Genomic DNA, 27,612 nt, shown 5'->3' with positions numbered 1-27,612 from the left:
GAGGGAGGGTCGAGGGACTGGGATGCTTGGGGGTGAGCTTGTTGCTCTTCATAATGTATTGTCGTGCACTTTGTGAGATGAACTGTTGGATTTGAGATGTTAAGATGGATTATGTGAGACATGTGATGTGGATGGCATATTTGTTAAATATGTGATATTTGTGATATATATGATGTGTTATATTTGTGAAATATGTGATGTTGAAGCTGGAAATATAAACAAAAATAAAAAAAATGCTCTCTGGACTCTTTGCCGAGAGCTAATATTTGCCGAGAGCCCAACTAACTGGGATCTCGGCAAAGAGTAAGATTTGCCGAGCACCTAACTCTCGGCAAATATGACTCTTTGCCGAGAGCATATTCTAGGGCTCTCAGCAAAGCTTTCCTTTGCGGAGAGCTGGCTCTCGGCAAACCTTTCCTTTGCCGAGCGCTGGCTCTCAGCAAAGAAGTTTTTTTTAAACCACCTCAGCCCCATAATCTATTTTATTTTTTTTAAAAAAAATTCTTTGCCGAGAGTTGCTCTCGGCAAAGAAGTGTATGGGACGACCGTTACGGGCGGGTTGCCGTTACAGCGGTGATATTTTGCCGAGAGTTAGGTTTTGCTGAGAGTTTTTATTTTGCTTTCGACAAAGAGTTTGCCGAGAGGGGCTTTCGGCAAATAAACCTTTGCCGGGAGACCTTTTGCCGACCGCTCTTTGCCGAGAGCAGCTCTCGGCAAATGATCTGCCGAGAGTGAAATCCTCTTTGCCGAGAGCTTCGGGCTCTCGGCAAAGGAGGGGAATCCGGTTGTGGACGTTCATGAAGGTAAAGCTGCTAGCTACTGTACATTTTTTCTTGCTGTCAGTACTCAGTAACATCCGCCGTGCACGTACACTTACGTGCCAGTGTCTGGTCGTGTTCTTGCTATAGAACGAGTACGAGGAGTTGGTCCGCCGGATCGAGAACGCGGAAGAGGAATCTCTAGTCCGGCGCGGCGACGGCAAGTTCGCTGAGTTCGTGGCCGCCGACCATCAGAACCATCCGTCCATAGTAATGTAGAGACCAACTGATAGATGGCAAAGGCCATGTTCGCTTGTCTTATCATCCGTACTTTTCAGCTTGTTTTTTCAGTCAAAATAATGTTTTTCTCTCCCAACAAATTAATCGGAACAGTGTTTCGGTTTGTTTTTTCAGCGAAACGGAGCCAAAATGGTACTCGTGTGAAACGCGTACATCTCGTTGCTTTGTTTTCTTGCTAACAAACACGGCCCACGTTCTTGTCCTGCCGGCGAGTGTTCGGTTGCTGTGGGACGACAGCAGCGAGAGCAGGAGCAAGAGCAATCAGTCTGCAGGCGATGGAATCCCAAGCCTCATATACGTCTCCAGGGAAAAGAGCCCCACACAGCACCACCACTTCAAGGCCGGGGCCATGAACGTCCTGGTACGTACAGTCATGAGCGTTCGGTCCCGTCTCACGGGCAGTCCGTGCCGCATATTGCCATGGGTGGCAACTGGCAAGGCAACGGCATGGCATGCAGCAGGATAAGCTCACCGTCCGTAGTGCAACTGATGAGTGGAGAGGTGCCTCCTCAGCCTCAACATGCATTTGCCTGTGCACTGACTGCAGACGAGGGTGTCCGGCGTGGTGACCAACTGTCCCATCATGCTAAACGTGGACTGCGACATGTTTGCCAACAACCCGCAGGTCGCCCTCCACGCCATGTGCCTCCACGTGGGCTTCGACGACGACATCCACAGCGGCTTCGTCCAGGCGCAACGGGACAAAGTTTTTTTTTTTTTTTAGGAACGGCCGATGATGGAGCTGCCCCTATAGTGGGGTGTTCGTGATTCATGAGACCAGCCGCCCCTACAAATAGAACAGCAGGGGCGGCTGGTGATATGAGCCGTCTCTACAAATGGGTAGGATTTGTAGGGGCGGCTCACTCACCAGCCGCCCCCAGTGTGTTATTTATAGGGACGGCTGGTGATTGAGCCACCCTTACAAATGCCGCTACGGAAAACTTACTAGCAACTAACCTAGGCCTAGGCCACGCCGGCCTTTCTGCCCACCCGAGAGGCGCTAGCACGCATATAAAACAGAGGGTGCACACTCGCTAGGGTTTGGCAGCCGCACTTGCCGCCGCCGGCCTCCTTCCGCCCTCCGCCCTGCCGCACAGCGTCTTCCCCAAGGACTCCCGCCCGCTCCCGTGCCTCCTCCTCACCTCCCTGCTGCTGCTGCTGACCCTCCACCTCCTCTCCTCCTCCTCCTCCCCTGCCCCCTCGCCGCCTCCACCACCATAGCCCCGCCTCGCGCCGCTCCCCTCCGCAGCCTCCGCGGGCCCCGCGCCACCCTCGCTCGCGTTCCTCCTCACGAGATCCGCGGGCGACGCAGACCGCCTCCATCGGCTTCTCCTCGCCACCTACCACCCCCGCAACGTCTACCTCCTCCTGCTCGACCGCGCAGCCTCCGCGGACGACCGCGCACGGCTCGCTCGCAGCGTGCGGGCTGCCCCCGGCCGCGCCAACGTCCATGTCGTCGGGGACCCCAGGTTCGCCAACCCGCGCGGGGCCTCCGCGCACGCCGCCAGGCTGCACGGCGCCGCGCTGCTGCTGAGGGTCGACTGGGGCTGGGACTGGTTCGTGCACCTCGACGCCGATGAGTACCCGCTCGTGACACCCGATGGTGATTCCTCTCTACACCTATCCTGCTACATTTTGGTGTATATATGCGGTTGAGTTCCTGAGATTTTTTATGTAGATCTAGGTATTTGGGTGATCAAAAGAGTATTTATCTATATCTATTTTGTTTTAATAGATTGTTAATGTTTGCATGAAATGTTTCGTAGTTTGTTTAACATTGATAGATCTGTCTGCAACTCTGGATTTGGCGTTATCAAGTAGGATGAATCAAATTATTGTACATGGTAGTTCCCTTTCAGAAGATCATGCTAATGCATGAGAATGGATATAGAAAGGTTTGAAAGAATGGGGCTAGGATGGCTTTAAGGAATATAACTCGTTTTTTGGGTAGGTCTCTAAAGGAACAGGTTGAAACTAAATAATCAGTTTGTTGTATCATCTTATGCCGATTCACCAAGGAAAAAAAATTCACTTCATCTATAAAAGCATGCTCATGTTAGTATTTTAATTGAATTAACACTCCCAACGATTAATGGAAGTGTCACGCTAGAGTTTGTAAATAAGATTGTATTAGCTAGCTTTACTCCTGGCCACTATTTTTAAATTCCCTGCCCCTTTTTTTTAGTTTGGAAATAATGCAATTAGAATGGGGGACAGAATTTGTCCCACAAAGAATATTGTAGTCTTAGTCAACCAATACTTTCGATTGGTTTTCATTGAGCTTGGGCAGCAGATTATTTTTTTTCTAAGGTTTATGCTATTACTGCCTACTTGAGTCCTATGCACCTAGCATGCATTTATGAATGGAGCTTGAAGCCATGGGAACTTGCTACTTTAATCTTATCAGGGTTTACGATAGCTGTTTGTTACTTTTACTCATTTATGTCATAAATTGTTGACAGCTAGCTAGTGGAAAGGTATTAGTTTATGAAGGTAACTTGATTTCCAAATTGTTTGCAGACCCCCTGCATGTTTTTTCATACCTACCGAAGGATCTCAACTTCATTCAGCATACTAGCTATATTGGTTGGAAGGAGTAAGGGCACTTTATCATTTTTGGTTCTAGTCTCTCTCTCAATTTAGGGCTGGAAGTTATTTACATTGTCTGTCTGTCTCTGCATCCAGGGAAAGACAAATAAGGCCAATCATCGTTGATCCTGGTCTATGTCTCTCATCCAGGAATGACATTTTTTATGCCACCCAAAAGCGTGATCTGCCAAATGCTTATAAACTGTTTACAGGTGAGGGAGTACTGTCTTTAATCTATCACTACCGCATGACTCACACAGTTGACCAAGAACAGTGGTGACACGGTCCAATTATTCTGTTGTTGATGCCTGTTATATGATTACCAGAGCAAAGCATGCTTTTGTGAAAAACTACATCTGTTGTGACCCAAAAAATGATTGCACTCACTTTTTTGAAACTTAGCCACAAATATACAAAAGGGATATTTAGATTTATAATCTGGAAATTCCATCATTAGATTCTTCACCAAGTAATGCCCGAGGTTTGTATCGTCCAAAATGGTAATTAAGTGAAGATATTTTGGGGTGGGCATGGGTTTGTTACCAGTTAACTTTCTTACGTTGATTATCATTCCTTTACCCAGGTGTGCATTTGTGCTACTGAACAGGGGAGGGGTGGTGATAGCAAAAACTGTAGTGATAATGACTCCCACAAGCAAACTGAAAACATTTTCTCCGGAGGGTACTTAGACGAAGCTGATGATAGTTTTCCCTGCCTCACTCGGAGACGTTGACACGTTGCTTCTTTATTTCAATTTGCTTGTCCTCATTGTATTTTAAGCTTATCTGTTGATCCAATTTAGGATCTCTGTTATCTAGTATTTTTTGGACACTGCAACTATTCCTGTTTAAATATGTGCCTGATTACTTAATTAGCAAAGTAACGGTGAATGACTCAAATCGATTTGCATATCTGATCGAATTTGAATTGTAAATTTGAATTTTTTTAGCCGAAAAATATACTGTAGGAGTGGTTGATACTGTAGCCGCCCCTACAAATTGATTTGCAGAGACGGCTCGTGTTATCAGCCACCCCTACAAATCGATTTGTAGGGGCGGCTACAGTACCAACCGCCCCTACAAATTGATTTGTAAGGGCGGCTTGGGAATCGTCCCTACAAATACATGATTTGTAGAGACAGTATGGTAGGGGCGGCTGACTGAGCCGCCTCTACAAACGATCTCCAGCCGCCTCTACAAATGCTTTTTATAGTAGTGGCAGAAGTTAATATAGCTACTGGGTTATACCCACCCAGATCCAAATCTCATATCACTAACGGAGCTTTTTTTAGGGGCGGCTAGTATTGGAGCAGCCCCTATAGTGGTGTGTTCGGACTACAGCACAGCAGTCGCCCCTATAAATGGCACAATAGAGGTGGCTGGTAATACGAGCCGTCCCTACAAATACGTCGATTTGTGGGGGCGGCTGGTATGTAGAGGCGGCTATTACCAGCCACCCCTGCTAGGGGCAGCTGAATCACCAGCCGTCCCTATAAATGCCCGCTATATATATAGCAGCCACATTCTTCCACCTCGGGCCACTCTCTTCAACCCGAGCAAAAAAGGTTGGGATGCCTTGGGCTCCTCCCAAAAATTGCTCTACTAAGGGAAGGTTTTGATCTCAAATACTTTGGTAGAGAGGTGGTACAAGGTAAGAAAATGCTATTCCAAGCATTTATTTGAAGTTTTAATGGTTGGTTAGTGATCGTAATTAGATTTTTGCTTTTCTCTCTCTCTTCTATGGTGCTTGAGCTTTGTATGAAGCAAATTAGACTATAGTTTTGAAGCTATTAGTGTAAATTAGTTAGTTAAATGAGATTACTCCATTTATTAGTCAATCTTGCTTGATTTTAGTTGAGATTACACCCTAGTTTCATGTATGTTTCATGTACATGTAGATTTAGATCTAGATCTAGGGTTTGTTTGTTTTTATTTTAATTTTGTAAATTTATGTTTCATAAAATTGGAATAGGGTTTGCATGAAAGGTAGTGGGTAAAATATTAATTGATATAAATTATTGTCTTTGAAATTATTTATTTTAATTAATAAATATATTTTTTAATTATTTATTGATAAATAGGCCATTAATTAATTACCCTCTACCATGATGTGTGTTTGATATGCTTCATGTAATTTTATTTTATATTTATATTTATATATATCTGAAGTATATAGAATTATTGTCAAGTAATTAATTATTAATTTGATTACTTTACATATATATCTGAATTAGTAGTCCTTCAATGTATTTTCTTTTATTGTTGTATTTTAAAAGATGGAGTGCAGGAAGTCTTAGATGTATGGTTCGTTAAGGTTCAAGGCAGGTTTTCGTGAAAAGGTGGACAAATTTATTGAAGCTGTAGAGAAGCATGCAGCGACGTTGATAGAGAATAAGGATACAATTATTTGTCCCTGCAAAGATTGCAAGAACCTTATGGCATGGACAGATGTGAGTATCATCAGAGAACATTTGATTGTGCGAGAATTTATTGAGGACTACACAGTGTGGATTCATCATGGTGAAACAACGGTTGTTGATAATGACGACGATGATGAAGAAGACGACGTCGAAACCCCAGAATACATGTCCCAATACTAAAAAGAGCTTGATGTACAAATGAATCCTTAGTTTGGCAATGAACAAGGTGGTGATGCTAGTGGTTAGGATGGTAACGACAAAGGTGGTGCCAATAATGATGGAGCACATGTTGGTGATGAAGATGATTTTGATGATTTGGAGGAAATGATTCGATTCCTTAGACCAGAGATTTTACTAAAGAGCACGAAAGGTTTAGAAATTTTTGAAAGGGTGACAAAAGCTTCGAAGAAGACTGTGTATGGTGTTGAAAAGGGTTGTCTGACACATTGGACATTGCTACGTTTTGTGCTTGAGCTACTCCTCCTGAAGGCTAAGTACGGCTGGTCCGACTGTAGTTTCAATGATCTATTGCGTCTCCTGTCATGGGTGCTGCCACAACCAAACTCAGTTCCCGCCAACACATATCAAGCGAAGAAGGTCATAAGTCCATTGATAATGGGGTTAAAAAAATCCATGCATGCCCTGTAACAACCCAAAAATCCACACACTAAAAATACCAACTACAAAATTTTTCTTAAAAACTTCCATGTGATGATGAGTGTCATGTATAGTAACCCAACCTAAGAAATGCATTAGGTCTAACCCCAACCCAAGTTAACACATAAGCATGACATGTCATTAGTTAATTGCGTTTATTTAAATTCTAACAAATAAGTATTGCATACATTGAATATGATTTGGATTTCCATTTGAGTTATGATATGTTTAACAACTCCAATAAATTAGGTGCATCATTTTAGAACCAAATTCGAATTCAAACAAAAGAGATGAAATGAAAAACAAAATAGAAAAAGAAGAGAAAGGATGTAGGCCTCGCAAACCGCCTCGGCCTGCTCGGCCCGTGCTAGCCAGCCAGCCCAACCGGCCTACCAATCCTTTTTTCGTCTTCCCAGCGCGCGCGCGGCCCACGAGTCGGCCCAGCGCGTCACCCACGCCCGCGCACCCGTCTGCCTCGCTCGCAGCCACTGGCCGCTGGACCCCGCATGTCAGCCGCACCCCCGTCTACAGTGTCATCTTCCTCACCTACGCCTCAACTGCCTACGCGACCGGCGCCCGATAGCGGTGGCAGGGGCGGGCCAGGGGGTCACACCCGGGGCATGACCCTGTCCCCCTTGCGCCGCACCCACGCAACCCCGCACCACCGTCTGATACGATGCATCCGCCTCCACCGCACGATGCCATCCGCCCTGGGAGGCATGGCGCTCGGCTATAAAGCCAGCCCACACGCTGCTCACGCCCGGCACCCTAGTTTCTCCCTCAGCCTCCGCCGCCGCTTGGTGGCCCAGTAGCCACACCACAACGAGAGTAGAGGGCCGAGAAGGAGATCGTGAGAGGAGGATCGAAGCCCCCGCACGCTACCGAAGTCACCAGAGCCGAGGGCGACGCCGTCGTCATCATCACGATCACGGGTTGGCACTACACGGCACTGCTTCCGGAGCTACATGGCCGCAACTCAACACTGCACCGCCATCCTTTCTTTCACAGCACCCACGGTGAGCCCCGGTTCATTCCCTGCTCGCCACTGGACCTTGCTACTCTGGCCATAGCGCTCCATACCGTGAGCGCGTATGCCAAGGCCATCCCCGGCCTCTAGGCACACCAGCACAGCACACTCACGTTGACCGTGACCATCCCCGAGCCCTTGGACGTTGTAGGCCTCTCTAGGTTCCCCGGACGCCGTAGCCGAGCACGCATGCCGCGCTCGCAACGCCGCCGCCATGACGCAGCCACCACCAGAGCACCAGACCACCTCCGAGCACTCGACCACCGGTCCGAACATCAGACCACTGGTCCGAGCACCCAACCACTGGTCCGAGCACCAGACCACTGGTCTGAGCACCCGACCACCAGTCCGAGCACCAGACCACAGGCCTGAGCACCCAACCACCGGTCCGAGCACCGACCGCCGTGGCTAGTACCTCCGGGAGCGCCTGGCGCCTCCTTGACTCACCCATTCCGTTCGCTAAAGCCACGGGTAACTCACGCGCACGCCGTGACCACCCCACAAGAGCCCGTAGTGACCCGCGCGTCTCGCCATCGTCACCATGTCGCCGTGGCCGCCGGGAAGACCCTACCGGCCACCTAGAAACCGGAAGTCCTGCCCTAAGCTCTGGACGCCCTCGCCGCGTCCACACGGATCCGTAGGAGCCTACACGCCCCACTGTGATGCCCTCCGAGGCCATAGCCACCACACCGACGCCGCCGACATGATCGGAAGGCCACCCACCGTGGCCAAAGCCACCGGAGGCCCTAGAGGACCCCTCGACCTACCCAACATGCCCGCTGGAGCATTGTGACGCCCATGTGCACCACAGAGCCGGCCAATGCCGCTGCACCCACGCCATTCCTGCACGCCAGTTGTGCTCGAGCCGCCGTTCACCATGACTAGTGACTTAGGATGCACCATCCGTCGCCCTGACTCCACCATTGCAGTCGCCATGGCACAGGGAGGCTTTTCCCCACCTCTATTGGATGCCTGAGCCATTACGGGAGCTCGTCGGTGAGCACGTCGCTGGCGGGAGCGCGCCGTGGAAGAAACAGAGGAGAAGGGGCAAGGTGAGCAGCGCAGCCCTACACCCGGTGCACATGAGCCGAGCCGAGGAGAAATGACGATGGGCTCGGTCCACCATGGACCCTGCCTTAGGACCATGGACCAGGAGCGCTGGTCCATCGTGAGCCACACGGTGTGAGCCGTGCTGCGGACGAAGCCTAATAAGAGCCCATGGCCGTGACGTGGCTGCGCCATAGCACGCCACGTGTTCGGCCTGGCCCAGCCCACACCGGCCCGACCTGAGCCCACCAAAGCCCATTTGAGACCCGGCATGTATTGACCGTTGACTGATCAATGTTGACCGTTGACCTGGCCCCACATGTCAGCAGCACAGGCACACTGGACCCACATGTCAGATGCTGACGTCATGATGACGTCACGAGGGACCCACATGTCTGCGACCCAAGAGCCCCTGGACCCACCTGTCAGCTCGGAACCGAGACAATGATGTCATGCTGACATCAGCATGCCACGTTGACCAGTGACACCGTGACACGTGTCAGCCCAGGATTAATTTAGCCTTTATTCAATATTCAGAAAGGATTTAAACTTCAGGAATTCATAACTAATTCATACGACCTCGAAAAAATACGAGACTAGGACCAAAATTCATCTAAAATCAAGCTCTACGCAATGAACTCATGTTTGAGTGCATTTGACTCTTTGGAACTTTCATTGCATCTTTGTGCTACTCTATAGACGTCGCTAACGCGACTATAATGCAAACGTTACAGACTCGGAGGAGAACCTGACAGACAAGGACCGTGAGTACCGTGAGGAGTATGGAGACGACTACACTAAAGGTGCCACATCCCACCTAATCTCATAGCACCTATTACGCATGGCTAATATAGAACTGCTATTGCTTTACTTTACTGTTATAATCAAACTATGATAGGACTTGCATGGTAGTATGCTTGCTTGAAAGCCTTTACCTTGGCCCAACCTTACCCCTGCATACCCTGCTATTAGGCTAGACACACGCTTACTGCTATACATTTCATTACTCATACTTCTACTATGCTTATACTACGTGCGTGGTGGATACTGGTGTTATCTGGACCATGGGGAGAGTGCTGCATGTGTGACTTGGGTGTGTGGAGGATGAGGGTTGTGTCGACCAAGTTGGAGTATACGACAAGCCTGGGGCAAGTCTTGCTATGGGATGCTACCTGGGCACCCCTGGAAATGGATACCTGTGGTGGGTAAATGGTATATGAGGTGGACCTAGGTGTGAACCTGTGACGGGTGGAGCCTGGGATGGAGATGTTGTGGTGGCACGGTAAATGAAAACCCTGATGGAGACATTCTGACTTGGTCATCCCTAAGGACTTACTAGTACTCAGACTCACCAGGAAGCCTTACGTACCACTCGCCCTATATGGTGCGGGACGGCTGGACTACTTGGTAGGATTTTGCCACTACTGCTAGGTTGATAGCGGACAGTGTAAGGAGGTATGGGGCGCGGAGGAATTCCCCACACCCTTCCGAGACTTCATGGAGACCTTGTGGACCTAGCTCATGACTCACAGTTTCAGCCACCCCAGACTTGACTTGGGGTGAACCAGGGCTGAATGGTAGAGTGGCATTATCCTAGGCTAGCAAGCGGCCGGAATCAGCCTAGTTGACGACGGTCAGCGAGGAAGGCGGATCTTGTGGTTATGTAAAACCTCTATAGAGTGTATGGTTGATCGATCGATACATGTGCCGACTCGTCGGCTATGGACCTTTCCTGGGTTTCGCTTAAACTGATAGTGAGATGAGTCCTTCTCTTTCTTCCCCTATGAGAGAGTGTTGGTCGTAGCCAGGGGCTACGGGCCTTGAGACAGTGCCGAAGGGAGTTGGCCTATCGACTGAGCGATGGTATGGTACGGTGTTGATGGAGTTGGTGGTATGTCGATCCCAGGATCGAAACCTGGCTCGGGAAAGAGAATGGAGTGGAATGTGTGTGGGAATGGTGTTAAAACTTGACAAAATATTATTGTTTACTAATATGCTAATGCATAGGAAACCCCAGCCTTATAGGTTCATTTTGCTTATATCCAACTTGCATCCAATTTCCACAAAGCAATGCACATAGGGATGGGAGTGGCCAGTACAAATCGTACTGATAGATTTTGGCACACAGGTTCTGTTGAGGAGTATAGCTCTGAGGAGTTTGATGGATGAGGGATTCGTGCCTATGCTCGAGTTTGGTGATCTTATCTTCAAGCTGCTCTGAATGAATGCTACTTTTGATTCCGCCAATGCGGCGATGTAATAAATTATGTAATTCTACACTATTTGTACTCTGATATTATCGTTGTATGGATGTGATATCTCGACTGGAATTTGGGTAATATGATCTACAACAATCGTATTACACTTCGACACTGTGGATTTCCCTTCATGGAAATTGGGGTTGTTTCATGCCCCATCCACTGTATCATTTTTCGTGGTGAAACATTCAAGTCACTGGATAAATTTCCCCGGTGTTGGGCTAGTCGATACAAGAACAATGACCTTTACAGTGGGGATAAAGCCTCCACTGGGAAAAAGTGAAATAAGAAGGGTACGAAAGAGGTGGTACAAGAATCTCAGCCCCCAGAGGACACTCCATTAGGCAACGATGCAAAGCAGAGAAGAATTCCTACCTTGGTAATGTGGTACCTACCAGTGACCGACCACTTGGGAATGTACGGTTTGGCTTGAGCACCGATGGAATGAATCCCTTCAATGAGAGGATGAGCGACCACATCACTTGGCCAGTGATCTTGACCATGTACAACATCCCAACATGGTTGTGTCAGAAGAAAAAGTACCTTCTTCTCACTATTCGTATTTCTGGCCCTAAACAACCAGGCATTGATATAGACATGTTTCTCGAGCCTTTGATGTAAGAAATGGAGAGGCTATGGAGGCATGGGGAGCCGATGTACGATGCGTTCTGAAAGGAGGACTTTATATGTAGAGCAATAATATTTGTTACTATCAATGATTATCCCGTGTTGTTTGCTTTGTTTGGACAGATTAAAGGGAAGACGGGATGCTTAGTTTGCTTAGATGGTACTACATGGGTGTTCCTGGATGGATCCAAGAAGATAGTTTACCTAAGGAACTGACGCTTCTTAAAGACAAGTCACAACTACCGTAGTAAATTGTTCTTTAGATTTTATGACATCACCCTAGAGATTGAACCCCCTCCGGAGAGACATCATAACAGAGAACACGTGTACAAAATAGTGAAAAACATACGTGTCATCTATGGAAAGAAGAATCTAAATGGGACGAATAGAGATAGAAGCACACCTCCTGTCGAAGGCATACCTTTTAAGAAACAATCGATCTTCTTTTAGTATCTGCCTTATTGGCCAGACTTGGAGGTCCCCCATGCCATTGATGCTATGCACGTGTAGAAGAATGTCTTTGAGAGTCTCATTGGTATCTAATGGACACAGGCAAGTCAAAGGATGGTCTGAAATCATGAAAAGACATGGTGCAGCTAAACATGATGCCATAGCTTCACCCGGTACCTGAGGCTAATGGAAAATACACTCTGCCCATGGCATGCTTCAACCTAACACCAGAAGAGAAAAGAGCTATATGCACTTTCCTAAGGGGGGTCAAAGTCCCGACTAGGTTTTCAGCGAATGTGAAGAAGCTAGTGTCGATGAAGGACTTGTCAATAACACACTGCAAGGCTCACGATTGTCATGTGATGCTGACAGTGTTTCTACCTATTACAATCAAGGCTATAAGGCCAGAGTTCTTAAAAATGGCCATCACCCACATGTGCTACTTCTTTTTGAAGATCTCATAGAAGACGATTGGTAAGAAAGAGCTGAGTGACCTACATGAATTTGTGGTGGAGAAACAAAACTAATTAGAGATGTGTTTACCTCCTGCCTTTTTTGATATAATGCCACATCTCATGATTCACATGGTTCATCAGATACAGGCACTGGGCCCTTGCTACTTGCATGAAATGTGGTCCTATGAGCGGTTCATGTTGGTTCTAAGATGATATGTGCATAGTCAAGCATACCCTGAGGGCTCCATGATAGAGGGTTACAGTACTGAAGAAGTCATCGAGTGCTATCAAGAGTACCTAAAAGTATAGAAAGGGATTGGTAAACCCGATTCTCATTATAAGGGTAGGCAGGCTGGGAAGGGCACCAGTGGTAGAAAAGTGTTCATCGACCATGATTACAAAGAAGTGAGTCAGACACATTAAATGTCTTGTAGAGTACACAACTCATGCAACCATACATTGATGAACACTCGGCAATCATTATGGCGGAGAGAAATGGTCGTTCAGATGATTGGGTCATGAAACAGCATAAGCAATGACTAACTACATAGTTGAAGGACCAAAACATACCACCTGGAGAAACCATAGACTCTATTACCATCAGTAGGTTGGCGGAGGGGCCATCGAGACAAGTGACATCTTGGAAAGCTTATGACATCAATGGGTACACGTACTATACCCATGCAAATGATAGTAAATATGTGAACCAAAACAGTGTGTTCGAATAGAAGCTCTTGATGGAGTGGGGCGAAAGATCCAATACTTTGGCATCATTGAAGAGATATGAGAACTTGAGTATGGAAGGGATATAATGGTGGCCCTGTTTTGATGCTGCTAGATCAAACAACACCAACTGAATAAGATCGGATTGAGAGTCCTAGACCTCGAGAATCTAGGCTACTAAGATGACCCTTGGGTGCTGGCTTCACGTGTCGCACAAGTTTCCTATATGCCTGACCCACAAAGTAACCTCCCCCCGAACAAGAAGACAAAGCACGTGGTTGCCTCTAGGAAATTCCACATTATTGGAGTTGATGGCATGGACAATGTTGAAGCTTACAATAACTACGATGAGATGCCGCTATTCATAGACTTTCCTAAAAAGATCAGTGTTGTGGAAAAGAACATGCCCAAAGACATATTGCTATGGAAATGAAAAGGTGTCAAGGGAAAAGTCATTACAGCGGGCTAGCTAGTTGTTGAACATAGAGTGTTTGTGTAAGTGTGTGTGTTTGTAAGACTTCATTTATGCATGTGTGTGAGACTATATATTTATGTATGTGTGTGAGACTATATATTTATGTATGTGTGTGAGATTACATTTATGCATATGTGTAAGACTACCCTTTGCAACATTTAGATGAACCTATTGCAACATCCACTCTATTACTACTAAAACAACTGTAACACGCAGACACTTGAAACATGCACTTTTACTACTACAATATGTTCAGACTGCTATTGAAACACTTAAAACAAGCACTTAATACTTTATAAAATGAAGAAATGACCAAAATAAAAGTTGGAGATCTTGACGAGTTATACAACTTTTATATTCATCACCTTTATAGCTGAAATCATTTAGTGGTTGAAAATTAGGTTTGCAGATGTCATTTTCTGAAATTCAAATTTGAAGTGTCCAAAATTAGTGACAAAGATAGATGACCAGACTAAAATGTTAGAGCATGATTTTAGAAAATTTTAGGAAAAAACCATCACATTTGGAGTTAGTATGAGGGAGAAAAACTGGTTACAAGTTTCAGCCACAGATTAAAAAGAGAAATCACACTTGTTCATCATTAATCATCATGAACAGTTATGATTTTTCTTTTTAAAGTCTAGGTAAAATTTGTAACTAGTCTTTCTTTCACATATTAACTCCAAATGTGATGATTTTTTCCTAAAATTTTCTAAAATCATGCCCTATCAAGTTACTGTGTTGATTTGGTCATTCTTTTCGTTTGACAAAGTTTGAGCAATTCAAATTTTCAAATTAAAAAATGACAAGTCTAACAAGATTTTGAAGCACCAAATGATTTCAGCTGAAAAAGTGATGAATGTCAAAGATGTATAACTCATCAAGATCTACAACTTTTATTTTGATTATTTCTTCATCTAATAAAGTGATAGTAAACATTGTTCACAAATCAACATGTCTTTTACATAGTTCATGAAACTATGAGTGATATATGAATTTATGAACAATGTTTACTAATACTTTGTTAAATGAAGAAGTGACCAAAATAAAAGTTGTAGATAGTGATGAGTTCAACAACTTTTATGTTCATGACTTTTGTAGTTGAAATCACTTAAGGTGTCAAAATCTTGTTTGAAGTTGTCATTTATTGAAATTCAAAATTTGAACGGTTTAAATTTTATCAAATGAAAAGATGACCAAAATAAAAGTTGTAGATAGTGATGTGTTCAACAACTTTTATGTTTATGACTTTCTTATTTGAAATCATTTAAGGTTTCAAAATCTTATTTGAAGTTGACATTTATTGAAATTCAAAATTTGAACTGTTCAAATTTGGTCAAATGAAAAGATGACCAAAATATAAGTTGTACATATTGATGAGTTCTACAACTTTGATGTTTACAAAATTTTCATTTGAGGTTATTTAGTGGAGATGAAATTGTTTTAGTTGTTTTAAATTTCAATTTTTCAATTTTTAAAATATTCTTTTTGTAAAGACCAAAATATAGAATTATATATTTTCTATATCAAAAAATGTATATATAGATACATTTATATATATAGAATAATCAAAAAACAAATATATAGAACAAGTAATAAAAATAAATTAAAAATATTTGTAGGGGCAGCTCACTCACCAGCCGCCACTACAAATAGTCCCCAGCATAAATATAGGGCGCGCTTGGAGGCCAAAATTTGGCTAAGTCTGGACGCTCTTCTTCCTTACGGACGCCGTTAGGCTGCCCCCACCGCCACCGCCTCCGTGCCGTAGCGCCGCTTCCTCTCACCTCCGCCGGCCCGTGCGCACCGGGCCGTGCACTCTAGCAGTCATCCCCACTCTTTCTCTTTGTCCTCCGTGCCTTGGAGCTCCGCAGGGTCCTGCTGCTAACCTTAGCGCCGCCGCTGTTTGTGGGGGCGAGAAGCTCCACTGCCGCCTCCGCCTCTGCTGGGCTTGACCGTCTTCCTTGGCTCCGTTCACCGTTGGGACCCACTGCGAAACCCTAGCCGTGGGCGAGGACATCCGCCGTCGTACGCCGTCTTCCCTTGAGCGTCGCCACTGGCGTACGCCATCGTCGTCGCCCGCACCGAGGACGGCCCGCGCTCCATTTGTCCCTAAGCTCATCTTCGGTCCTCCTCCCTGAGCTCATCCCAGGTTTGCTTGTGATCTTGCCTGTGCACTATATCATCCTAGGTTCGCGCTTCCATTTGCCTATGATGTTTGCTATTTCTTGACATGGTTGGCTTGACTTGATTGATCCTATGAGGTAGCCTTTTAGATGAACAAGAACAACTAAATCGAAATCATGGTAATTAACCCTTGCTTGTGAAATTGCCAAGCTATTTCTTCTAAGTTTTAGATTGGATCTCTCAATGGTAACCATAAGAATGAGCATTTACTGTAGCAATGCAGTTTTTACGTTGTTTGCGGTTCTCTTGGCATGATTGGCTTGACTAGATCTGCATTCAGCCAGTACTCACTGGTCCCAACAGTTATTAGGCTGGGTATTCTGTAATTGTTGACTGACTTGATTGGGTCCCAAAGCCAGGAGGGGAATATTTTGGATGAACACAAACAACTTTATCAACCTTTGCATGTACGTTTTAGATGACACGATTTGGATTTTCCAATGGAAAATAGAACATGAAGCCTGTGCGAACATTCATGGTACAATCACATGGGGTACAAGGCACAAAAAATTGGGATGCAAAGACTTAATTTTGTGCTCTTGTTAGCTATTCCTTGGCATGATTGATTAGACTAGATTTTCATACAATCAGTGCTGACTGGTCGAAAGAGTTTGGTAGGGTATTTTGGCATTGTTGACTGACCTAATTGGATCCTATGAGGGAATTCTTTTAGATGAATAAGAACAACTAAATGGAAGCATGATAGTCAACCCTTGCTTGTGAAATTGCCAAGCTATTTCTTCTAAGATTTAGATTAGAATTTCTCAATTGTAACCATATGAATGAACTTTTAATGTAGCAATGGAGTTTGTAGATTGGGATTTTCACAATGATATTCAGGAGCCTATACTATAGCAAATCTAGACAGTCATGGTAAAATCACATGGTGGGGAAAGTGGAGTGTATGAAGCATAAGAAACCAAATCGATAGGAATTGTTAGCTCATTTGTTGTGTTGTTCTACTTTCTCGAACAAAGGCAATACTATTAGTGTTGCTACCAAGGTCCTCTGATTTAAGAGACAGGAAGGAACCTGCATTGACATGCTGTAGAGTAAGATGAAGGATAAGGGAGTCTGAAAATACTGAAAGATTGGAGATGAGACATGTAGCGAGGGACCAAGCTTATAACATGAAAAATAATAATCAAACTTCCATCCCAAATATCGAAAATAAAGGATATGCTGCATACAAGGTGACTTGCATCTTACAAATCTGTATTTTTTTACCTGCAGCTTGACTTGGACCAAAGGCTTAATTTTGTGTTCTTGCCTGCTCTTGCTTGGCATGATTGAATCGACTATGCCTGCATGTAGCTAGTATTGACTAGTCCATGCAATGTTAGGTTGGAGATTTTTGGAATTGTTGACTGACCTGATTGCGTCCCAAGAGGGGAATCTTATGGATGAACAAGAACTAGATGGAAGCATGGTAACCAATAGTTGCATGTGAAACAACCAAATTATTCTTATAGGATAAATTAAATCAGGTGGTTGGGATTTCTCAATCAGAAGGTGCATGTATACTGCAGCATCTGTTAGGTAGTCATGGTAAAGTTACATGGTGGGGAAAGTGAGAGTATAAGGAAGATGGAACCAAACTGGTTTTCTTAGTTCCTTTGCTGCACTATATCTGGTTTCTGGGACAAAGGAAATAACTTTTTAGTGTTACTAGCTCTGTCATCTGATTTGAGAGACCGGAAAGCACCGGCATTGGCATGATGTAGAGTAAGATCAAGAATGGGGAATCTTAAAATACTCAGACATGGGAGAGGTAAGGAGAGAAAAATAAGATACAGCAAGCTTATCTTATACTTGTATGTCACATATATTTCCACTATTCCATACTAAATCGATTGAAAAAAGAAAAAAAAAGAACTGCCTTCTCTTGGGTTTGAAATCTGTTTCCTATTTCTAGAACTTTTTGATTGGATGTGCTTAGTTATGTTTCTTTGGGTAACTGGGATATGAAGGATTTAGCATTCCAAAGGCTTTCTGGCAGGGTGGTGAAAGGATATGTAGATACCAAGTTCTTTTTCTAGATCAACTATTTGATTGTTTGGGTTTTACTTCATAGGATGAAACAGTGGGATCATCTTGATTTGATTGCCCGTTCCATTATTCTTCTTCTAGTTAATGCCAAACCAACTGAAGTTAAGTGTTGATTGGAAATGCGTATAGGTTCTTAGGAGTATTTTTAGTGTATATGATGATGATTGTTCAGCAAAGTTTGGTCAAGTATAAGCAAATCCCCATTCTGCCCCTATTTTTATTAAGACACATGGTCTGCATTTTGTTTTTATGTCTGGATCTGAACAAATTAAGTAAATAGCTTGCACCTGTAGTTTCTAGATTCTCTGTACTCTACTATTCTTCTCTCTATGTTTGTTAATAGTGAGCATATATATGTTTGTTAAGCAGCTATTGCTTGGTGGATCTATAGGGGTCTTCCAACCATGTGGCAGTAGTCTGTTATATAGTCAGTAATATATATGGTCACTAGTTCATCAATTTTCTGCTAATAATGAGACCAATGCTGCTGTTTTTTTGCTATTTTTGCCATTAGCTGCTGCTCTATGTTTGCTAAGCAGCTGTTGCTTTTTTTGCCAAATCTCCCCTCTCCTCTCCTCTTCTTTGTTTTACCGATGATGAAATTGTCCAAATCCATACATTATATGGAATATGAGCTGATGATCAAGAACTTGTGAGGAACTTGGCATCATTACCAGCCGCTCCTACATTACCTTCTCCTCTCTTCTCTGTTATGATGCCTTGATGCTCTAAGTTCATAATCAAATGATGATTGACATGTTTTTGAGGCCTCTACTACTGCTACTACTTATTTTTTTGATATATTATTGTTTTATAGGACTACTTTGGTTTATAGACTTTTTTGATTTTATATACCTTCTTGCGAATCTAAAGCACACTTTCTTGCATCTATTAGAACAAAATGCGAAATAATGAGCAGCCAACCTATGAGGAGCAAGCACTAGAGGACCAGCTTACTCAGAAGCAGTTCGATAATGAGTTAGAAAAGGATTTAGAAGTGATGCTTACTCAGGAGCAGTGTGACGAGAAGGAAGGGGAGCAGAAGGAAGAGCAGGAGAGGCTGCTGAAGGCGAAGAAGAAGAGGATGATGATGATGTGGACTCAAAAGAGGGATGTGTAAGTCCTAAGGATCCTTTCTCATGCGAAGCTAGAAGGAGGCCAATGGAGGAAGATTTGGATAAGGATTTTGACCTAAATGAGGAGGTAGGGATAAAGCCTTAGCTTGTAAATTTTGCTAAAGCTTTGGCTATGTTACCTCTGCTAACACTTTGACCTATCATATATGCAAGTCCCTCCTGAAACTTAGAAAAGATAACGTCGACGTACGTGACATCTCACCGGACAAGACAGAGTAGAGGAAAGGAGAGCAGAGGCAACAACCAAAGAGACGGACATTGAGGCCTCTGCTCCACAACCTCAAGACACAACCATGAACATGACTACCAAGCCAAAGAAGAAACAAGGGGATAGAAAAACAAACCAATATCTAGATAAGGCATGCTATGTGATAACGGAGGTCGGGCCAGCAGGGGAAATCCTTAAGCCAAAGGAATTCAAAGGATGATTCTGTAATGCGATTGGGGCCCTAGTTGTCGCAGAACCGACCAATCTATAAGAGTACAAGTATAATGGCATCCCGCAAGCAGTCACACTGTCATACTTGAACCCATATAAACCCGGTAGTCCATCGAGTACCACGACGGGTCTCGATAAACGATTTACAACAACCAAGATCGTACAGGATTCAACATACATGCCGCATATTACATAAAGTTCATAGATACATTTCGTCATCAGAGTACGAATAAAAGTTATTACAAACCAAGTTTGATAAATAAAGCGGAAGCAAACAAGTTCGAAGATAAAGTTTCCAACATAGTTTGATACAGTGCCAAACCAGATCACGGTCCACAAAAGCAAGGATAGGAATTAATAAAGAAGCCTGCCCAAGGCTTACTCCTCATCCACAGTGGGATAGAAGCAACTCTTGCAATACCCATGATACACAGTGCCATCTGCAACAATGGGAAATAAAACCCTGAGTACGAGAAGGTACTCAGCTAGACTTAGCCGTCATGAACCAGAAATAAAATGACTCCAAGGATTATGCAAGGCTGTATAAGTGGACGTAACTTGACAACATTTTTGCGTAAAAGCAATTAAATCATGGTACAGTTACAAATTCTTTACCAAGTTATTTATAACTATCCATTTCTAGGTTAGCAACTATCCTGTGCCAAACATGTGGTATATCATTTAGAAGCATACAATAGTAACCATAGCAGGTATTGTAATTCCCTTTTTATCCGAACCATCATGTTTCATAACACAGTTGCTACGATGTTGGGACTAGCCAAGTTTCTCACTATCCGGGAGAGACAGCAATTTGAATCGATTTCAACCAGCTAGGAATTTATTCCTAACACAAACCTAGGTCTACCAGCCATGATAGCCTTAGGTCACCTTTGGTACAACTCTGGTACACATTTTGCGGGTTCGTACTGCGCCGCACAATCTGGAACACCAGATGCCAAGATGCTCAGGCCAAGCCTGCCCTTGGGCTCAGTCTGATCATTCCCCGGAAGGAGCGCACAATAGAATGATTCCCGGCCTAAGTTGAATTACTTGGCTTCGCGGTCGGAACGAGTTATCCGGCCAGCTAAGTGAGAGGCATGCGTTCAATCTTGTTAGAAGCGCCAACAACGGTATGGTCCTTAATCAACATAGACGGGGATAAATCCACACCCAAGACCTCCATGTCTTGTCGCTTCTCTATCGACTTCCCGTCCGGTCTCGATTTACTTTTACCCCATGGTTCTTGTTCCACGATAGCAAATATAGCCAACCGTGCTCCGGTATCCATCTATATCTCATAGGTGACAGGACATCACCCGACTTCTACCGGTCTAAGCATGGCTAAGCATATATATTCGATCCTGGACCTATATCGGTTAAAGGTGTAATATCTGGACAAGGAATGTACATGCATCAAGTGGTTCCATTCAACTCGTATAACCTAATGCAGCAATCATAAGTACTTAAGTAAACATTTGTAAATTACTAGGAGACTTATAATGCTCCGGGGCTTGCCTCGTAGAAAGGAAGTAGGGCGATGGTCAGGACACTCTGGAAGCTCTTCAGGGTTCTGCTCCACGCCTTCGGGAGCTGTGGCTTGCGGATCCTCCTGCTGATTCCCTTCCTCTGCTTCTTCAAATTCCAGCAACGTGATCTCTTCCTCCGATCCTAGATGCATGAATATGGCATAAGTATTACGAATGCATATATGTTAACAAGTGCATCATGTTTATTGAGTAGGTGCATATCTCTTCTCGGTTATTTAATTATCTACTTCCATAAGGCATCGATTATACCATAAAATAGCAGCTACTTGTTTCACTCATAACTGGAGTTCTACAAATCCAAATCCAGTGATCCTGGACTTTCTGGAAAGCTTATCAAATTCTCTACAACTTTGTTATTAACCATTTTTCAGTACACATCCTTTTCCACATGTAACTCATCAAACTACAGAATCTGCTCGGAAACTATTCAACATGCAATATAAAGTAACGATACTTCTACTTCATGTAATCATTCAAAATTTGACAACATAGAATCTACCAACAGTTTAAGCATACCAAATACATTTAAGATCATATAGTGGTGAAGCCCAAACTATTCATTTAATTGCCTTTATTATTTTATTTATATATCTAGGTTAAATAATAATTATATATCAGATGTGCTTAATAAATTCTCAAAAATTTGCAGTGCCTTACTAATGCTATCAAAGGACTATTATAAAAATTTCATGTCATTTTACTAAGTAGAATATTCTATACAAAAATGACAAGGAAGTAAGGCTTGAAATAACATAAATGGAAAATCCTATTGAAAAGTGTCAAGCAATAGATTTCCTATTTTTCTCAACATCCATATGGTACTAGGATTACCTCCAACAAATTTCATGAATTTTGGATTCATAAATAATTTATAAAAATTCATGCAAGGATTAACTATTCATAAAAGAAAAATCTATAACTATAAATCTACACATGCACTGATCCTCAAATTTTTACCAGAGTTCACTAATGACAAGAATAGCTTACCACAAAAATTTTATAATTTTTGGAGCACAGGAACTCTAGATATAAAATAAACAAATTTGAAGGCATTCAAAAGCACATTTCAAATCCCTATTTAAATCTCCAACAATTTCTACTATACAAGTCAAGAACATATTTTTCCTAAATACTACACTTCCTAAGGAACACAACCATATTTATTTCACCATTTTTGAAGCTACCAAACTGGAGATCTAAAAATTACAAAACAGACTCAATTCTAGAATGTTTAAACTATCTTTAAAACCTAGAGTCGCTGACAGCAGGGACCCATTGGTCAGCAGGGCCCGCCTGTCAGTGAAACCAAAATAGAGGACGGCGCTTGCGACAGCGCGAGAGCGGCGCTAGCTCACCGGCGACCACTTCCCAGCGAAACCGAGGGCACCATCGTGCGCCTCACGACGAGCCGCACCTAATGAACTACCTAGCTCGGCCTATTGCTAGCTCTAAGCATGGTGGCAGCGTGTATGGCGGATGGTGGAGGAAGTCCGACGATGCTCCGGTGAGGTCCGGCCATGTAGGGCGCGGTTAAGCCCGGTAGAAGCTTCCAGTGCACATGGGGAAACTAGTGGATGGTACAATGGGGAGTGAGATGGCTTCGGTGGTGGTCGGCCACGACGAGCGCCAACTCCGACGAGGTCTGGACGGCAGCAGAAATAAAACACGGCCACTACCTTGGTTCGTCGGCTCAACGACGAGGTGGAAGGGCTAAAGGAGGCTACGAGGAAGCTCCTGGCTAGCTGGAGGCGATACTGACACGGTGGCGAGCGAGCTGGGCGACAGCGTGGTGCTCGGCTACAATGGCGGAGAGCAGCGCTGCGGGTGAGCGAGTGGGAAGCAGGAGAAGAAAACGGAAATGTGGCACAGGTGAGGCTCTTGGTCGCGTTTAGGGGCTTCAAATGCCGTGCTCCGGCCCGCCGTGGCCTGCGCGGTCCGGGCAACGGCGATGCACGGCCATCGTGACCTCCACGCGGCGGCTCTATTCTGACGCCGGTCGGCCACTGTGCCAGTTGATTCAGTTAGTTCAGATGCGATAGGAGCAGCCTGACAGCGCATTTTCATGAAGCTCTATCTCCGTATTCGTGATGAATTAGCGCACACAATCTACACCAAAGTCATAGCCCTACATACTAGCTTCAATTGTTCTTAAAGGATTATGCCCCAACACTCAACCAAACTCGAGTTATTTCATTCCAAAGTCAGGCTGTCAGACTGTCAAAGTTCCTGACTTAGCAAAAATTTGCTAAGTGTTGAAATGTTGATTTTTCTGATTTTTGTGATCCAATTTCACACATGTTAGGAGCTGAATCATGCAATGACCCAAAAATAAAAGTTGTTCCTTATGTCAAATACTACAACTTTGCTTTAGTGAACTCCTCCATGCAAGGTCTCTAACACCTAGTTCCAAATTGGTCAAACATGTCACATTTAAAAGATGAAACACATCAAAGCATGGCTTAATGACCTATTTACCCCTAACCATGAATATCAAAGTTGTTTATAATGATACTCTAAACATGTTTAAGCAATTTACAAGGTCATTTAATCATTTCATGTAGTAGTCACTCATAGAGCTATTTAAAGTAATCACATGAAATATGCCTTAAAGGCTTGATTATGAAAAGTGACTTTCATGAACCATGCACTAATTGCTAACCCAAGTGTGGTTACATGTTTTTGTGACTCACATCTACCAAGTACATGTTTTCATTCATGATTATTTGCATAAGTACAAAGAAACATGCAAAAACAAGCAAACGTTGCATATGTTTCAAGAAACACGAGATAACAAGCAATGTTTCATATGTTTCCATCAAATGTTTCAATTGTAAATGATGATTTATGAATGCTTGATGCTCATGCTCATGTTATGCAAGTCAAATTATGCAAGGCTAACACCTGAGGTGTTACACTAGTAAGAGATAAATTGAACCTAGCAATCCCTAACTTGAAAGAGGTACCAGAGAAGAAAAAGGATGATCTATGGGATAAGTAGCTGAAGCTCAATTTTAGATTTCTAGAGGGTAAGTAAGAACTGGTAAAAATGCTTTCAAAATCATGGGAGAGTCATTTCGACATTGGAGGTTGGAGCTCAACAAGAAGTATATCCAAATGGGGTTAACTCCCTTCGACGAGTTCGGCAACATAACTCCTAGTCAATGGGAGGAGCTCGTGACTCGGAAGACTTCACCGGAGGCATTGGAGCTCAGTGCTCATAACACCGAGCTCACGAAGAGGAACAAACACCACCATCATCGAGGCCCTAGTGGCTACTATGCCAAGGAAGAGCAGTTTAGAAAGATGGACGAAGAGGCTGCAGCTTCTAGGAATATCGATGTGAAGAATTTGAAGGTACGCTCAAGGAATTGGATATATGCGAGGAGTATAGAATCATCCTGTAGTAATCTTAAGTTTGATAAGCCAAAGACCCAAGACACAGTATCAAGGATACTGAAATATGCTAAAGACAAGGAGAAGGGCTCATTCAATCCTTCTAGAGAGAGGGACGAGCTTAACCTTGGCTTAGGAAACAACAGGCACACAGGCCGCACCAGGGGGCTAGGGAAAAGGACGACCTGGAAGCACAGATTCAAAGAGGACAGGCACATGTACAAGAAACATGGCAAAGACCGAGAGGCTAATCTTGATCTCCAAGTGAAGGCTCTAGTTGTGAAGGCACTGGAGGAGCAAGGATTGTCTATGGAGCCACGGACATTAATGGCGCCACTGAAAGAACTAGCATTAGTTGGCAGCCCTCTGAAAGTTCCTAGCAGCCAAGGTTCCACTGTAGCCACAACCCCCATCGATCGCATACTGGAACCAACTAGTTGCACCTTGGTGTTTCTCAGTGGCCGATAGAACATTCTAATGGAGGTGGCAACGGGTGTGGCACATCCTCCCAGTGGCTTACACCACAACAATAAGATACCACCGGACTACACAAGGGTCAAGGTACATACCTGAAGCCCGAGTTTATGCAGTGGAGGATAGACTTTGCAACTCCTAAGGGTTGGTGTTACTCGGAGACGTAATGGGGTAGTTCATCCTCTGGCACAAACAGAACATTATATTGACTGCTTCTTCGCCGTCTCCCCCTCTCTCAAATTTGGAGCGAGTTGTTGAGGACGGGGAGATATTTTCACCATCAAGTGACCACCACATTCCTGAGATGCCACATTCTTCCCCGCCTCCTAGCGAGCATGTGCCTGATAAGCCACAACCTTCTCCAGCTTGTGTTGTAGAACCGTCTAATCTAATACCTCCCAGGAGTACTTGTCTTCCATTAGACAATAAGTACTCAAAGGAGAACACTAAATTACACAATTCCATCGGGCACACCCCAGGGAAGAACCCGAAAAATCCACATTTTTCCATCAGGATCACAAATGAGAGAATAAAGCTTACAACATTTAAACATTTCTTACATCACTTTTTATGCAACGTCAGAGTATAATATTTACTGTTGATAATAGCAGAATATGATCATGTTATCAGAGTTATGGACAATTTAATTTAACAACAGAATATAAACATGTGATCAGAGTTACAGCGGAAATAAATATCTATTCATGACATGATGAAGCATGGTTATATAAACTATAACAATAGATTATAAAACTTCCATTTATAAAAACATTTAGTGGGAGTTATAAATAAAAACTATGATCGCAATATAAAGGAATCCTCTCTGAGCCCACCAGGAGGAATCCCCACACAAGGGTCAGCTCTAACATCCACCGATCACCTGCAGCAGGGGGAAATAAAACCCTAAGTACTCAATTGTACTCAGCAAGACTTACCCAATAGGAGAAAAGAAAAGACTACAAGGATATGCAGGGCTATCTGGCTTGTGGGTTTATTGCATCTACAAGAAGCATTACTAAGTGTGCATCCTTATATTCAATTTTATTATCAGTCAACATTAGTTCATTAACCAACCATTCTATGTAAGCACCTGTGCTACTTTTAAGCATGTGGTAAGCAATCAGAATTATTTTACCATCTTTCATCTTTTAGTTCTTACTACGATGCTAGAGTTCAGACAAGTCATATCGACACGGTGGCGATTCACGAATCAATGTGCCTAGCTGGGTACCCCGAAACACACGCCCCGTTTGTACCCCAAGCACAAGCAGGACCAACCCACTACCCTCCTATCACAGGGTCTAGGTCCCCATCCAAACTTAGACTCCAAGCCCCCACTCCTGAGTCCCAGACTCAGTGCGGTGCAAGGACCTCCACCCAAAAACCACCATGAAAGTCGATCCAGAAAGAACCGGAACCATGACAAGAGAGTAATAAGTCTTCCCTGCGCCCATACCGAAGTATGTGCTCGGGATAATAAGTCTGTGACTTGCCTAGAGTCCAATGCAACGGTTGGTCCTTAGCCAACACAGACAGGGAAAACAGTGTAACCAAGCTATGCCTCGTTGGCCACAGGACACAACCTCTTACACCCACCAATACCCAAACCATATCCCTACCTGGTCTCCATTTTTTCTTCCACCATTTATATATTCCAAGTGATAATAATATAGTAATATATTTCATATCTCTCCCGAGTGATAGATAATCACTCGACTTCTATCGGAGTCCTATAGCATAGCAGTCTACATGATCCTGTTATACTACTAAGACTCATAGGATAAAGATATATATATATATATATATGCAAGTGGGTTTCATTCAACTCTTTAAAACTTAATACACAAATATAATTTAAAGTGCAAAAAGTAGGGGTTATGCACCAGGGCTTCCCTGGGTAAAATATATACTAAAAAGTTAGTATCTGCATCTTCAGATCATCCACCACCATCTAAATAGAAAGCCCATTGCATCATCTCCTAGAGAGAATACCATTATCATCTTCAGATTCCCAATCATCCTTCAATCGATTCATTGATCCATCATCGTACCTATATGATATGCATTGATGCAAATGATGCAACAAATAATTAACAAGGCAACCACAACGCTTAAAATAGAGTACATACTACGAACTAACAAGCTAGCTCTAATGACTAATGTACTAATCTACATATCAACATCATCAAGAAAGGTGTCATTTCCCAACAAGTGTTTTAGTTATACAAACCCAAGTTGTTTCTTTATCCTATTCTATCAATTTAATCTTTATTCGAAATAGGGCATCATTACCTATCTAACAACAGATTATTCTGGAGCTACAAAAATTATAGTGGACAGCTAATAATATTAGTAATTTACTATAAAATTTTTAGAGTCAACACTATCACCATTTTCTAACAAAAATTCCCACAAGTTCACATTTTAACAATATTAAACATTTTAAAATAATTAGAGCAACCCTAGAAACATTTTAAAACTAGATGAACCAAATACTCTAATAGATAGATCATGATTTTAGGAGCCTAACAAAATTAGTTTCATAATTTTTGGACAACTGCACAAATTTATATTGATTTTATAAGTTTATTCCCAAAACTAA

The 27,612-nt window shown here is 43.5% G+C and overlaps 1 pseudogene; it reads left to right on the top strand.

Moving 5' to 3' along the window:
- Positions 1-797: 797 nt before the first annotated feature.
- Positions 798-4,510, top strand: LOC136495811 (beta-glucuronosyltransferase GlcAT14A-like; annotated as a pseudogene).
- The last annotated feature ends 23,102 nt before the right edge of the window (positions 4,511-27,612 follow it).

This window comes from Miscanthus floridulus, chromosome 12 (genome assembly GCF_019320115.1).
Source record: "Miscanthus floridulus cultivar M001 chromosome 12, ASM1932011v1, whole genome shotgun sequence".
In the NCBI taxonomy this organism is placed as follows: domain Eukaryota; kingdom Viridiplantae; phylum Streptophyta; class Magnoliopsida; order Poales; family Poaceae; genus Miscanthus; species Miscanthus floridulus.
This window is presented reverse-complemented; position numbering and strand designations above follow the sequence as displayed.